At 38.1% G+C, this 16461-nt stretch overlaps 1 non-coding gene across 1 annotated transcript; it reads left to right on the top strand.

Annotated features, from left to right (window-relative positions):
• Nucleotides 1–1224: 1224 nt before the first annotated feature.
• On the top strand, nucleotides 1225–1328 carry LOC112713890 (small nucleolar RNA R71). The gene has a single exon (XR_003158849.1). It is a non-coding gene; the product is annotated as a small nucleolar RNA R71 (small nucleolar RNA).
• The last annotated feature ends 15133 nt before the right edge of the window (nucleotides 1329–16461 follow it).

The following is a 16461-nucleotide window of genomic DNA, read 5'->3' as shown; positions in this document are numbered from 1 at the left end:
GCAACTTTCTCTTCCCTAGTTTCCTTATCTTCATCAGAGGAAGAGTACTCTTCAGATTCTATGATCCTTAACCAAGCATTCAAGGGAACTTCAATGGGCTCCTCATGAACCTTGGGTTCTATCAGTTCTTCAATAGGAAAGTTCTTAGTGGGCTTAGGGTTGCCAACTACCCCTATTGTGGCGTTCAACGCCAGGACTTGTGTCTCTTTGGGCGTTGAACGCCCAACTTGTATCCCTTTACTAGCGTTCAATGCCAGCTTTTGTGATGCCTTGAGCATTGAACGCCCAGGAATGACTTCCTTACTGGTGTTCAATGCCAGGAATGGTGCTTCTATTGGCATTAAACACCTAGTAATTGTGTTCAACGCCAGTGATGGTGCTTCCTTGGGCATTGAACGCCCAGTAAGAACCTCCTTACTGGCGTTCAACGCTAGAGTATCCCCTTTGAATTCGGCCTCAGCTTCTACAGTGATGGCCTTGCACTCTTCTCTTGGGTTTACTTCAGTGTTTCTTGGGAGAGTGTTAGGAGGGGTCTCAGGGATTCTCTTACTCAGCTGACCAACTTGTACCTCCAGATTTTTTATAGAGGATCTAGTTTCTGTTATGAAACTGTGAGTGGTCTTAGAGAGTTCAGAGACTATGGTTGCTAAGTCAGAAAGGCTCTGATTAGAAGTCTCCATGTTTTGTTGAGAAGAAGGGAATGGTTTATTATTAAACCTTTCTAGTTTCTTCCACCTTGATTAATGTTGAAGCCTTGTTGAGGCTTCTGTTAATCCTTACATGAGAAGTTAGGATGATTTCTCCATGAAGAATTGTAGGTGTTTCCATAGTGTTATCCCATGTAATTCACCTCTTCCATAGTGGTCTAGATCATAGGCATCTCCATCATAGGAGGTGTCTTGAGTGCTGCCAGCTGCAGCTTGCACTCCAGTCAAATACTGAGAGATCATATTGACCTGTTGAGTCAAGATCTTGTTTTGAGCCAATATGGCATTTAGAGTGTCAACCTCCAAGACTCTTTTCTTCTGAGCTACCCCATTGTTCATATGGTTTCTCTCAGAAATATACATAAATTAGTTGTTTGCAACAATTTCAATGAGTTCCTGTGCCTCTATAGGTGTTTTCTTCAAGTGGAGTGATCCACCAGCAGAATGGTCCAATGACATCTTGGACATCTCAAATAGTCCATCATAGAAGATACCTAGGATAGTCCATTCTGAGAGCATGTCAGGAGGACACCCCTTGATCAGTTGCTTGTATCTTTCCCAAGCTTCATAGAGGGATTCACCCTCTTTTTGTCTGAAGGTTTAAACTTTCACCCTGAGCTTGCTCATCTTTTGAGGTGGAAAGAACTTGGCCAAGAAAGCATTTACCAACTTTTCCCAAGAGTCTAGGCTTTCCTTAGGTTGAGAATCTAACCATATCCTAGCTCTATCCCTAACAGCAAAAGGGAAAAGCATAAGCCTGTAGACCTCAGGATCCACTCCATTGGTCTTAACATTATCACAGATTTGCCTGAATTCATATAGGAATTGATGCATGAAATTTGCAATTATGTTGCATTAGAGAGACTAACTGAGGCTTAAACTCAAAGTTATTTTCTCTAATGGTAGGTACGGAGATACTTCTTCCATAAAAGTCAGAAGTGGGTGCAGTGAAGTCACCAAGAACCTTCCTTGCATCTCCTTCATTATTATGTTCGGCTACCATATCTATGTTTTCAGCTTCTTATTCGAATAGATCTGTGAGGTTTCCTCTGGAGTGTTGTGCTTTAGCTTGTTGTAAATGCTTCATTAGGGTCCTCTCAGGTTCAGGATCAGGATCAAAGAGAGGTTCTTTATCTCTGTTCCTGCTCATAAACAAGAAAAAGAAAGACAAGAAAGAAGAAGAATGAAAATCTCTATGTCACAGTATAGAGAATTCCTTGTGAGATTGATAAACCACTATTTTATGGTTTAAAATGTGTTTAATTGTGTGGTTTTATCATGATCTTTACCCACTTATTCATATAATTAGCATGCATTTATATTTCCTTCCTAAAATTATTACATGATTGAAAACATACTTCTTTGGTCTTAATTTAGCTAATCTTAATCCTCTCTTATTACCATTCGATGCCTTGATCTGTGTATTAAGTGTTTCAGGCTTCATAGGGCAAGAATGGCTTAGAGAATGAAGAAGAAGTGTGCAAAGATGGAAGGAATACAAGGAATTGAGGAGATGACCAGCGAAAAGTCACGCGGTCGCATGGCTCACGCGACCGCGTGAAATAGAAGAAATTAGAGTGACGCGATCGCATGGCTCACACGACCGCGTGGATTGGAAAAGCACAAGTGATGCGGAAGCGTGGACGACGCAAACGCGTGGCAGGGAAAAACGCGAATGACGCGATCGCGTGACGTGCGCGATCTGCAGAATTACAAAAGTCGTTGGCAGAGATTCTGGGCCGCATTTCAACCCAGTTTTTGGCCCAGAAACACAGATTAAAGTCAGGGAACTTGCAGAGATTCAGGAGGCTCTCATAATTCACTTTTTATTATTTTAGATGTAGTTTTTAGAGAGAGAGGTTCTGTCCTCTCTCTTAGGATTAGGATTAGGATTCCTCTTAAAGGATTTAGGATTTATTATTATTCCAACTTACAATTTTCTTCTGAATTCCAAGTTTAATATTTCCTTTACTTATTTTCCCAATTTAATTTATGAACTCTTTTATGTTGAATTTGAATTTATGTTTAAACGTAGTTTGATTGCTTTATTTACATGAATACTTTTAATTTAATTTAGATATTTACCCTTTTGGCTTTGGTTGAGTAATTGGTGACTCTTGAGCTGTCAAATAAAGCAGTGGTTGAAATAGGGAGTTGCTAATTAATTTGAGTTCCAATAACTCTTGCCTTTCCAAAGGAAAGACTAGGACTTTAGGTGTCAAATTAATTAGTCCACTTGACCTTCCTTTGTTTAGCAAAGGTTAACTAAGTGGGATTAAAATCCAATTCTCATCACAATTGATAAGGATAGGACTTCGAGTTCTTATACCTTGCCAAGAGTCTATTTTACAGTTATTTATTTATTTTTACTTGTCATTTAAATATGCTTGTGCCCATTGCCCAAACTCCAAAACCCCAAAACACACTTTTTCATAACAAATAATAAGAACATACCTCCCTGCAATTCCTTGAGAAGAATACCCGAGGATTAAATACTCGGTTATCAATTTTAAAGGGGTTTGTTACTTGTGACAACCAAAACGTTTGCACGAAAGGATTTTTGTTGGTTTAGAAACTATATCTACAATGCGACTATTTTTATAAAATTCTTTACTAGCAAAAATCCTAACGTCAAAATGGCGCCGTTGCCGGAGAATTGCAAACGTGTGCCTTATTATTGGTTATTGTAAATATTTTTTCAAAAAAAAAATTCAGATTTTTATTTTAAAATTTTTATCTTATCTTATCTTATTTTTCAAAATTCAAATCTTTTTCAAAAATTATATCTTTTTTAAAATATTTTCTTTTTATTAATTTTTGTTTTTCTTTTCTCTTACTACTATGAACTCTCACCCCTTTGGCTATGAGTCTGGTTATAATTATGTTTCAGGAAGAGGAAATTACAATGAGAACATGCATCAAGGTTGGAACAATCAAAGATGGGAGGAGCCACAAGGATTTGATCAACCCTCATGGCAACAACCACCTCCAATGGACTACCAACAACCATTCTGTGATGCATATCAAGATGATGGCTATGGTGAGCGCTCTTTTGATTATCAACAACCACCACCATATGCCTATGAACCCCCTCCTCAACATGACTTTAGACCACCATACTCACAAGTCCCTTTTCACCATTCACCTCCATATGACCCTAACCCTCATCCACCATACCAACCACCTTATGAGCCAAATGAACCATACACAAAACCACCACCTTTCCAGCACAACTACTCTCATGAACCACCACATCAATATTCACCATCTCCATATCATTATCAAGATGAACCACCTTCCTATTATGAACCCTCTCTCCCAACCAATGAACCCTCATATCCACCCCAACCTCCAATGAATAACAGACTTCATGTTATTCTTCAAAGGCAAGAAAGGATGAATATGAGTGTGCTAAATTTCGTGGCCGCCTTAGGCGAGTTAGTAAATATATTAGCTTCCCAACGTTCGGACACTCAAGGAACCCCATGGCTTCATGTGGACAATCTAATGAAGAACGTATCATGAAGGAGACATTAGAAACTCCGGAGGACAATGAGGAACATGGCTTTGTATTGGAACAAGTGGAGAAAACTATAATAGTTGCAGAGGAAGAAATGATTGAAGATTTAGGAGATGCAGAACCTCCATGGGAGAGTCCAGTCATAGAATCCCTTTCCAAGACGTTTGAAATTGATGCTGAGGAGGGTGTACAACCTCCAAGGAATATCATAGCTAAAGACTTGGAAGAGATTGATCAAGTGACGGAGATTCAAGAAGAAGACGCACAACCTCCCATGCCCTTGGTAAGTAATGAAGAAGAGATCGAATTGGAAGAAATCTACCAAGAGGAAGAGGTTGACATTAAAGAAGCTTGCAAAGAGGTGGTAGTTATCAGAGAAGAGCACAAGGGAGTGGAGCTTGCAATTTCATTAAAGATACCTCCCCCTAGGTTGCCATCATCCTTCACAACATTCAAGTGGGTAAAATTCATATCCCTTAGCTTTCTAATTCCACTTGAATATGGGCTACTTGAGACGGATGGCCAACTTAGAGCTCATTGTGACATTAAGAGTAAGAGGAAGATGGCCAGTGGCAAGAATTATCCTACAAGGTTCATCATGGTTGGAAGCTCAAAGGTTGGTGTAAAGCTCAACTGAATGGGTCTAGGAAGTTGTTTGGCCGCTTACGTGAGAATTCAGATTGCTTGCCACCTGGATGGAACAATATTGCTCAACCAAAAGACGGGTGCAAAGGCAAGGTCTGGGACCCCGAAATCCATTCTACCAATCACCACTCTTGGGGCCTTGTCACTTGCTTCAACTTACTTAAAAGGCTCTCTGCGCCTAGTTTGGGACCCCGGAGTTTACTGGAGATACAAACATCGGTGGAGATTCCTGGATTAGTTCAAGCACAAGCCACCATAACAGGGAGCTCACCAAATGTCCAACTTAAGGACTTTAACTAAAAGTGCAAGGTGGGAGACAACCCACCATGGTATGATCGTTCCATTTTCATTTTTATTTAGTTTTATTTGTTTTTGAGTTTTATTTTATTTTATTATACTGAACCTGGAGTTTTGCATCACATTCATATTAACACTGCATTTTGCATTTTTTCATATTCAAAAAAAAAAAAACACGCACGCGACGCGGCAGCGTCGCTGACGTGTCCGCGTCACCAGTGTAATGGGAAGAAAAGAAAACGAACAAAAAGTCACGCGAGAGCGTGGCTGGAGGTGCGCCTTTAGCATAATTTGACCCCACGCAACCGCGTCGCTTACGCGACCGCGTCATGTGGAACTTTGGCCTCCCACGCGACCGCGTCACCCACGCGGCCGCGTGCCATGAAAATCGACGTAAAAAAGGTGCATGGCTGAAAGTTGTGCTGGAATTGGGCTGGACTCGTGCTAGAAGCCCAAGCCCTCTCACGCGAACGCGTGCTCCACGCGGCCGTGTCGTCTTTCAAAAATGGCCATCCACGCGATCGCGTCGCCCACGCGACCGCGTCACCTAAATTTTTGGCAAAATGCAATTCAAACAGAGAGTTGTGCGAATGCGAGGCTGCACTCGCGCCACTAGCACAAATCAAGTGACGCGATCGCATGACCCACGCATCCGCGTCACCTGACCTTATTGCGCACCACGCGGCCGCGTCAACTACGCGACCGCGTCGCCAGCGTCGCACACCTTAACCGAATATGCCAAACTATTTTATCTTTTCCTTCCCAATCCTAATTTTTCCACCTTCCTTTCTTACTTACTTCTTCTTCGCTTCTTTCCCTTCTCATTCTTCTTATCTTTCATTTTCTCTTACTTAATTGCATACTTTCATTCATTGCATTATTTTCATTGGTGTTGGAATTTTATTTGGGTCATTGTTTTTCTATATTTTTGTGGATTATTTGACAATTATATATTACTTTTTAAAGGGTTGCTTGCATGTTCAATTTAATACTTTCAACCAGCTTTTTTACCATGCATGCTATGTGCTTGTGAAAACGCCTGTATGGCATTGTACACTATTTTTAAGATTTCTTTTAATCTTCTACTATAAATGCTTGCTTTTCACAAAACCCTTTTTATATTTTATTAATTAAATATAATTGTCATTACAAACGTTATTGTTAGTTTCTTAAGACTAACAATACATTAAAGCTTTTGATGCTTGATCTATGCTACTCATGCCCTTGCCGGCATGCTAATAAACATCTTGCATCCAATACTCCCCATGCCTTGCTATATTTCCATTGATGAACTGATCACATGGAATCGCGACCATGTCTTCCATTCACTATTTTCTTTACTTGCCATGATATTCAATCATACCGCCCTCCTCTTTGCTCTACACCTTTGACTTCATATCCCTTTCTTTTCTCTCTTTTTCAGGCTGGCCACCAGAACGGGTAAGGAGAAAGCTTCTACAACGAGCAACAGCTGAGGTACCACAACACCCGCCCACCCGTACTTCTCAGCATGCACCAAGGATGATGCAATCTTTAAGTGTGGGGAGGTCAATACCGATCTCCACGGGTTAGTTAGCCCCTTCTCAACACAAATTTTTGTTTTTCATTGTTGCATTTGCATGTTTGTTTCTTTTTGTGCATATTTTACCACTTGGTTAAAGTAATATTTTCTTTTTCAAGAAATTTTTATATAGTATTTCACTAATTTAAATAAAATTTTTTGAAAAACTTGTTTGAAAAAATATTATTTTGGAACATAGTTTAGAGCTCGAACACACAAAACCAGTGAGATTTTGAGCCTATTTGATTGGTTGCATTTTATCAACCAATATTTATTTTTGGTGTGTGTTTTTCTCTCTAAAATTGTGATCTTTGTCTTGCTTAATTCTATATTTCCATTATTTGATGTATGCATGCACTTATATGATTGAGGCTTTGTTTCACTGAGCTTACATACCCTTATGGCCTTACCTTTTATTATCCTTTGCAAACCCATGTTGAGCCTATTTTACCCCTTGTTCTTTACTTCAGCTCATCACTAACTCTAAGCGAAAAACAATAATGTCCCTAATTTGAATCCTTGATTACCTTAGACTAGTGAGAATGCTCATGAATTAAGTGTGGGGAAAAGTAGGTTTGGAAACGTTTGGTTTGCAAATTGAGTATGTTAGACTTTGTGTGAAAATATGAAAAATGCTAAGAACATGTTTATGCATTCAAAACCTTAATCATATGCATTAAAAAAAAGCAAGTAATGAAAGGGGACAAAATGTCCCAAAATAAATAAGTGAAGTCAATGCATATGAGCTGTACTCAAAACTTGGAATGCATAAATATGTAGTAAACACAGTTGATGGGAAGTTAGATTTTGTATTTTAATTAAATGGATTGTCTTAAGTTAGGTGGAAAGTTTATGTTAATTAAGGATTCAAATTTTAGTCTACTTGGCCAAATACAATCCTACCTTGACCCTAACCCCATTACAACCCTTAAAAGACCTCTTGATTTGTGTATTGGTGCATTAGATTTTTGTTGATTGTTAGATGAAGAGCAAGCTAGAGAAAGCAAGATTAGTAGAGGATTGAGAGAATTGACCCTAGACACTTGAGAGTTAGAATGATATATACTACTAGTAAGGGTTCAGTGCTTAATTCTATGTTCCCTGCTTTTATAAGCTATCTTCTTCTTGCAAGTTATTTATATTGTATTTTGTGATTTGAATTAGTGAAATCCAGTTCATATTTATTCTTGAAATATTTATTTACTTTTTCACCAAGTAGGTAGAATCATTTTAGCATGTAGTTGCATTCACATTCATAGGTTGCATTACATGAGTCCTGCCTTTTCCTACTCATTTATTTGGTCTCCTTGAGTTTAGCATGAGGACATGCTAATGTTTAAGTGTAGAGAGGATGATAAACCACTATTTTATGGTTTACAATGTGTTTAATTGTGTGGTTTTATCATGATCTTTACCCACTTATTCATATAATTAGCATGAATTTATATTTCCTTCCTAAAATTATTACATGATTGAAAACATACTTCTTTGGTCTTAATTTAGCTAATCTTAATCCTCTCTTATTACCATTCGATGCCTTGATCTGTGTATTAAGTGTTTCAAGATTCATAGGGCAGAAATGGCTTAGAGAATGAAGAAGAAGTGTGCAAAGATGGAAGGAATACAAGGAATTGTGGAGATGACCAGCGAAAAGTCACGCGGTCACATGGCTCACGCGACCGCGTGAAATAGAAGAAATCAGAGTGACGCGATCGCATGGCTCACGCAACTGCGCGGATTGGAAAAGCACAAGTGACGCGGAAGCGTGGACGACGCGAACGCGTGGCAGGGAAAAACGCGAATGACGCGTCCGCATGGATGACGCGATCGCGTGACGTGCGCGATCTGCAGAATTACAAAAGTCGCTGGCAGAGATTCTGGGCCGCATTTCAACCCAGTTTTCGGCCCAGAAACACAGATTAAAGTCAGGGAACTTGCAGAGATTCAGGAGGCTCGCATAATTCACTTTTTATTATTTTAGATGTAGTTTTTAAAGAGAGAGGTTCTCTCCTCTCTCTTAGGATTAGGATTAGGATTCCTCTTAAAGGATTTAGGATTTATTATTATTCCAACTTACAATTTTCTTCTAAATTCCAGGTTTAATATTTCCTTTACTTATTTTTTCAATTTAATTTATGAACTCTTTTATGTTGAATTTGAATTTATGTTTAAACGTAGTTTGATTGCTTTATTTACATGAATACTTTTAATTTAATTTAGATATTTACCCTTTTGGCTTTGGTTGAGTAATTGGTGACTCTTGAGCTGTCAAATAAAGCAGTGGTTGAAATTGGGAGTTGCTAATTAATTTGAGTTCCAATAACTCTAGCCTTTCCAAAGGAAAGACTAGGACTTTAGGTGTCAAATTAATTAGTCCACTTGACCTTCCTTTGTTTAGCAAAGGTTAACTAAGTGGGATTAAAATCCAATTCTCATCACAATTGATAAGGATAGGACTTCCAGTTCTTATACCTTGCCAAGAGTCTATTTTACAGTTATTTATTTATTTTTACTTGTCATTTAAATATGCTTGTGCCCATTGTCCAAACTCCAAAACCCCAAAACACACTTTTTCATAACCAATAATAAGAACATACCTTCCTGCAATTCCTTGAGAAGACGACCCGAGGTTTAAATACTCGGTTATCAATTTTAAAGGGGTTTGTTACTTGTGACAACCAAAACGTTTGCACGAAAGGATTTTTGTTGGTTTAGAAACTATATCTACAACGCGACTATTTTTATAAAATTCTTTACTAGCAAAAATCCTAACGTCAGAGATATCTGAAGAAGAAAGAGAATTGAGGTAGAAGAAGAGATAGAATTCGAATATAGGGGTAAGATATTTCTTTTTGGGTTTCCCACGATACCCAACAAGTTAAGCAATAATTCGTCATTAATTTGAATTCCATTTAAAAGTCTGCAATTGGCCGGCAATGAGTTGCTATACATACGACACAGAATTCGAACCCCAATACTTACTTAAGCGGATGACTAAGTGATCACTTAGATGTGTCAAATTAAAACTATACATATTAATAAGAACTAGAAATATACACACAATCACTTATTATAATATTTAAAATAATAAAAATATAATTTCATACACACAATATAATATTCAAAATAACAAAAAAATAATTTATAATAATTTTTTTTTATTTTTAACATGACTAAATATTATTTTTTTTATATATGTTCTTAAATAATTATTTTATTTTTTATTATCTCATATTTAATTGTCAAATCTACTTATTATAGTCTTTAAGGTATAAATAAATTTTTTAACTAAAGTAATTACAATATATTAATATATCAATAATATATTTTTTTATCTTAAATCATTTTTAAAAAATCACAAATAATTTAAGTTGTATTTAATTAAAAGATTAAGTTTCAATTCAATTAACTAATATAATGAAATTAATTATCATTATCTTTTTGAGTTTATTTATTTATTTATTTTTTATACTAAATCAAATTTAATAATATAATTATTATTATATATTAAGTTTAATAAAATATTTTTTAACATAAAATACAAAAAAATTATTTATATTTTATTTTGAGATAAACATAATATAACAAATGATATATATATATATATATATATATATATATATAAGTATTAGTTTTTTCAAAAAAAAATATTGTGGAGGCAAATATCCCCTTTTTATTGAGTTTGGGTTCGTCCCTGCAAATAGGGACATGATATAATACTTCACATACTGCTTTATAACAAGCGGATTAGTCAATGCTATATCATGTGTCGTGTTAACTAGTAACTACAATCCTAAGAATAACATTATAGCCGACTTTCCTTAGATTTTTCAAAACTGAGACGTAGTAAATTTTTAAAAAACGTGACATATATAAAATTTTTAGAAATGAATTTAGAACCAATATTTTTTTGAAAAGGAAAGCTCAACACAACAAGTAGAGTACAGAAAGTAACAAATAGAAAACCATCGGTCAGAAGAAGTAAGTTATACAAAAAATATTAATTGATATCTCCTGTCATCTTTCGCATTGCTATCAACAACAAAAGGGATCTACACCTATCCACTCCTTATAGTTCATGGAGGACTTGTAGATTATTTTGTCAACCCCTTTTCTTTCATTCTGAAAAATTCGCCTATTCCTTTCTAGCCAAATATTACAGATAATCGTACAGAAACATACCATCCACCTCTCGCACTCCTCCTTACTAGTTGATAACTCAGTCCAACTTGGAAAATGTTCCTTTAGCGTTCCTGGGCACGACTATTGCCTTCCAACAAAAGACAGCAATGCACACCAAACCTGCCAAGAAAATCCACAACCAAGAAACAAGTGGTAACTAGATTCAACACCTTCATTACACAACACATAGGCAATATCTTCCTGGTTAACCACTGCCAGCCGACTCAGCCTCTCCTTCATATTGACCCTTCCAGTCAAGACAAACCAGATGAACAATTTAACTCTAGGTGGGACTAAACCCTTCCAAACTGTCCTAGTAAAGTTGTAACTCGCTATATCCTCCGAAAGCATTTCCAGTTGTACAAAGGAGTTAGTAGAAAATACACCCTGTTCATCAAATTTTCACACAACTCTATCCTTTTTGCCATATACAAGATTAACCTGTCTTAATGTTTCATGCAACTGGTTCACTAAGTCCAACTCCCATTGGAAAAGCACTCGCCTCCATTGGAAGTTCCATCTCCATTCTAACCCGTCCCAGAACCCACAATCCCCTATGACAGATCCCTTTTGGTTTGAAATTGAGAAGAGCCTCGTAAAAAGAACTTTCAAGGTCCCACCACGCAACTATACATCCTCCTAGAACCGAGTTCCTCTCCCATCGCCAATCTTCATAGACAACCCATTAATCATCTTCTGTCTTACTTGTTGATTCTTGAACTGTAGTTGGCATATATCCTTCCATGGCCCCCGGACATGTAGCCCCTGGGATGACAACATCACTTTGGGGTTGAGATTGTTACAAGAGCATACCACCTTCTTCTATAAGGGGCAATCCTCCTTCGAAAAGCGCCACCACCACTTAAAGAGGAGTGCTGTGTTACGAACCATGGCATCCCCGACACCTAATCCCCCTAGCTTTCTGGGAGCCTGCACCACCTCCCACCTGACCATTGCCATACCAAACCTACCATCCTCCTTGTCCTATAGAAACCTTCTCTATAGGAAAATCAGTTTCTCTGCAACATCCTTTGGCATTTTATACAAACTCAAATAATAGACTGGGAGGCTGTTCAAAACAGATTTAATAAGCACCAGCTTACCGAATTTGTTGAGAACATTGGCCTTCCAAATGCTCAGCTTCTCCTCCACTTTTTCTATAATGGGCTTCCAAGTCTTCACCAACCTCGGGTTCGTTCCTAACTGGATCCCCAAGTATTTCACTGAAAGTGAGGCTACCTTACAGCCCATCCCTCTAGACATACACTGTATCCACTGAACATCACAATTAATAGGAATTAAGCTAGACTTATCAAAGTTAATAATCATCCCCGACATAAGCTCAAAACAACGCAGGATCCTCGTGTAATTCTTTATGGTTTCTTCCTCCAGAGGGCAGAACAGAACAGTATCATTCGCAAACTGAAGATGTGACAACTCGACATGATCTCTACCCACCAATAACGGCAAAATTCCCCATTTCTCACCGCCTCCCCAAACATCCTATGTAGAACGTCAGCGACAAGTACAAATAGAAATGGAGACAATGGATCCCCCTGCCACAAACCTCTTTCCATCTTAAATGGCTTAGAAGGCGATCCGTTTATCAACACTAATATAGAACTCGTACTTATGTAGGAGTCAACAATTGAAGAGCTCGTTCTTATGTTTTGTTTATATGACAGATACAAGAAGAGCTACACCCATCTTTCATGAACAAGACAAACGAACCCTCAGGAGATTAAGAAGAGCTGAAAGAGGGAAAAACATTGTTGGAGAGGAGGAGTCAGAAGAAGAATTTTAAGACATGGAGGAACATTCAACCAATCCACCAGGTGGAGTAGCTAACAACAACAACAATCCACCACAGAGGAGAGTTTTGGCCTCCTACACATTTGCAAATCCCAGACATTGTGGAAGCAGCATCTTAACTCCAAATGTCAATGCAAACAATTTTGAACTAAAGCCACAACTTATCACTCTAGTTCAAAATAATTGCTCTTACGGAGGAGGACCACTTGAAGACTCCAATCAACACTTATCTACCTTCTTGAAGATTTGTGACACGGTCAAAACCAATGGTGTGCCTCCTGACAGCTACAAGCTACTGCTCTTTCCATTCTCTCTCAGAGATAAAGCCACTCAGTGGTTGGAATCCTTCCCAAGAGACAGCATCAACAATTGGGATAATTTGGTAACCAAGTTTCTTGCCAAATTCTACCCACCTCAAAGGATCATTAGGTTGAAGACTGAGGTACAAACATTCACACAAATGGAGGCTGAACCCATATATGAGGCATGGGAGAGATACAAAGCTCTAATCAGGAAGTGTCCTCCTGAAATGTTCACTGAGTGGGATAAGCTGCAGAATTTTTATGAAGGCTTAACATTGAAATCCCAGGAAGCATTGGATCACTCAGCTGGAGGCTCTTTGCAACTCATGAAAACTGCAGAGGAAGCCCAGAATCTTATTGATATGGTAGCCAACAACCAGTACTTCTTTGCTCACCAAAGGCAACGTCAACCATCACAAAGGAAAGGAGTGATGGAGTTGGAAGGAGTAGATTCGATCCTAGCTCAAAACAAAATGATGCAACAGCAAATTCAACAACAATTTGAGCAAATGGCCAAAAGGATTGACAATCTCCAAGTTGCAGCAGTCAACACAAGCCAACCATCAACCATTTGGGGGCAAAATAAAGAAATTCAACAGGAGCAACAGCAAGAGCAAGTCCAGTACATGCACAACCAAAATTCTGGATCAAATGAAGTCTATGGTGATACTTACAATCCCTCTTGGAAAAACCATCCCAACCTTAGATGGGGGGACAACCACAACCAAAACCAACAACCATGGCAAAGAAACTCAGCTCAAAACACTCCAAGAAACAACCAAAATCACAACTAGCAGCCAACTAACTAAAACTTTTACAGAAAACCCCAAAATAATTACCCCAACTCTAACCATTATCCACCCAATAACCAACCAACTAACCAAAATATTTACCATCATCCATCAACACCCCAAAACCAACCAATCTCACAAGACTCTCAGAGGATTACTAATCTGGAGATGCTCATAGAGAAGATGATGAAGAACCAATAATTGATAACAAAGAACCAAGAAGCCTCCATGAAGAGCCTAGAAAGGTAGATTGGACAAATCTCCAAGCAGATTTCTATTAAGAGACCTTCAAGCTCACTACCAAGTGACACCATTCCTAATCCAAAAGAGGAGTGCAAGGCAATACAGTTAAGGAGTGGAAAAATCCTGCTGAAAGATGAAGAAGCAACCAAGAAACTTACGGAGAGTGACAAAGAACCAACAGAGAAAGATGGAGCTAACAACAAGGACATAATAAGCAAGAATGTCCCAAAAAAGCTCACAGAAGAGAACAACCAACCACAGAATTTAAAGAAGGGAAAGCAGATCATGGAAGAACCAAATCCAAAACAGCAGCAAGTGGAGAAGAGCCTTACACCTCCACTACCCTATCCACAGAGATTCCAAAAAGAAGCAAAGGATCAACATTTTCACAAATTCCTTGAGACTTTCAAAAAGCTAGAGATCAACATACCCTTGGCTGAGGCATTGGAGCAAATGCCTCTATATGCCAAGTTCTTAAAGGAGCTCATCAATAAGAAAAGGAGTTGGAATGAGAAGGAGACTATAATGCTCAGTGAAGAATGCAGTGCACTAATCAAAAAAGGGCTCCCTCCCAAGCTTGAAGATCCTGGAGGTTTCTTCCTACCTTGCACTATTGGAAGTCTATTCATCAACAAGGGGATGTGTGACTTAGGAGCAAGTATAAATCTAATTCCATCTTCTTTAGTGAAAAAGCTTGGCATAGGAGAGGTGAAACCAATACAGATGTCCTTGGAATTGGTGGACCAATCAGTGGTATATCCTAAAGGGTTGATTGAAAACCTTTTAGTTAAGGTTGACAAGTTCATCTTTGCTGCAGACTTTGTGATCCTAGATTCAGCAGAGAATGAGAATGACTCCATAATACTTGGTCGACCATTTTTGGCCACTGCTAGAGCCATTGTAGATATAGAGCAGGGAGAGCTAACCCTCAGGATGCATGAGGAAAGCATCACCTTGAAAGTGTTTCCAGAATCACACAGTAATGAAGGAACAAGCAAGACAAGTAGTGACTATCTTCCAAGGCAAGCAACCAACAACACAGTAGAACAGAAGAATGAGCAGGTGCAAGGAGGAGAAGGAATTCAAAAAGAAGCTGGGATGATAAACAAAAAGGGAGGTATCACAACTCAAGTCACTGCCAAGGGAGATAGATCAAAAAGAAAGAAAAAGAAGAAAAACAAGAAGAAGGCTTACAAAGGGTGGAAGAGTAAAAAATTCCCAACTGAAGGATTTTCCAAAGGTGATAAAGTGCAACTAGTATATCAACAGCTGGGAACAGAAGATCATTACACTGTCAACCAAGTACTCTCTCTTGAGCACATTGAAATTGAGCATCAAGGCACACAGAGAAAGCTTACAGTGAGAGGGGACAAGTTAAGACATCACCAGCATCAACCACCCTAAAGGAAGTTCAATGTCAAGCTAGTGACAATAAAAGAGCGCTTGTTGGGAGGCAACCCAACCTGAGGTAGTTTTCTTTTCATAGCTTTTTCAATAAAAATGTTGAATAATTGGTATGCATTGCAAGGAGCTAAGTTTGGTGTTGCACACCAAAATAATTTAAGGGAGAATGAAAGATTCTAAGTTTGGTGTTCCACCAAAAATCTCATTTAAAAACACATTCTCACCTCTTGCATAATGCTTGCTCCAAGCAATCAAACAAATTATCCAACTATTTAACTACTTTCTAGCTTTAATTCCATAACCTTTAGCAAGAACACAAGGTTTCACAGATGGTTAACTTGTTGCATCAGAGGCAGTGGCAAGCAATTAAGTTTGGTGTTCCCACACCAAAATAAATCCAAGAGCCACACTCAATTTATGCATACTAACCATGCACTTAAGGGCTTGAGAAGCAAGCAACTTTTGAGAATTATGCAGGACATGAGTCAACAATTGAAGATATTCTGCATCTTAACTCAAAGAGAACACAACTGAAGGAAGAATCAAAGGGCTGCAACTTCAAAGGTTGTATCTAAACTTAATCCTTGCTGCTGTGAAGTGTTTTGAATCTGGAAACCATTGTATGTCCTGCTAAAGTGTTTATCTCGTTGCAAGTAGAATTGTTTGTTAAGAATGCTTATTTGCATAAGTGCTTGTCATTCATCACTTAGCTTTAAATTTTGTTTTGTTTCCCATATGCTTGAATAAAAGAGAATGGTTTGAATTAGAAAGTAAATATCCAATGTTGCATAAGTTAGAATGGAAGTTAATGGTGGTATATGTGTTTGATTAAATGCATAACTCATGAAATAATTGCTGCATAATATAATTTTCATTGAAGTGTGAGCTAGCTTGCTGTCATAAAGGTTCCTATCAGTAAAGAAAAAACCCTTGAGAACAAAAATAAAACAGAAAGAAAAGGAAGTAGAAAAAGCCAATGTGGCAAGAAAAACAAAGA

Source organism: Arachis hypogaea, chromosome 9, assembly GCF_003086295.3.
Source record: "Arachis hypogaea cultivar Tifrunner chromosome 9, arahy.Tifrunner.gnm2.J5K5, whole genome shotgun sequence".
Classification (NCBI taxonomy): domain Eukaryota; kingdom Viridiplantae; phylum Streptophyta; class Magnoliopsida; order Fabales; family Fabaceae; genus Arachis; species Arachis hypogaea.
The sequence above is the reverse complement of the archived record's forward strand: the minus strand, read 5'-3'. Positions and strand labels throughout refer to the sequence as shown.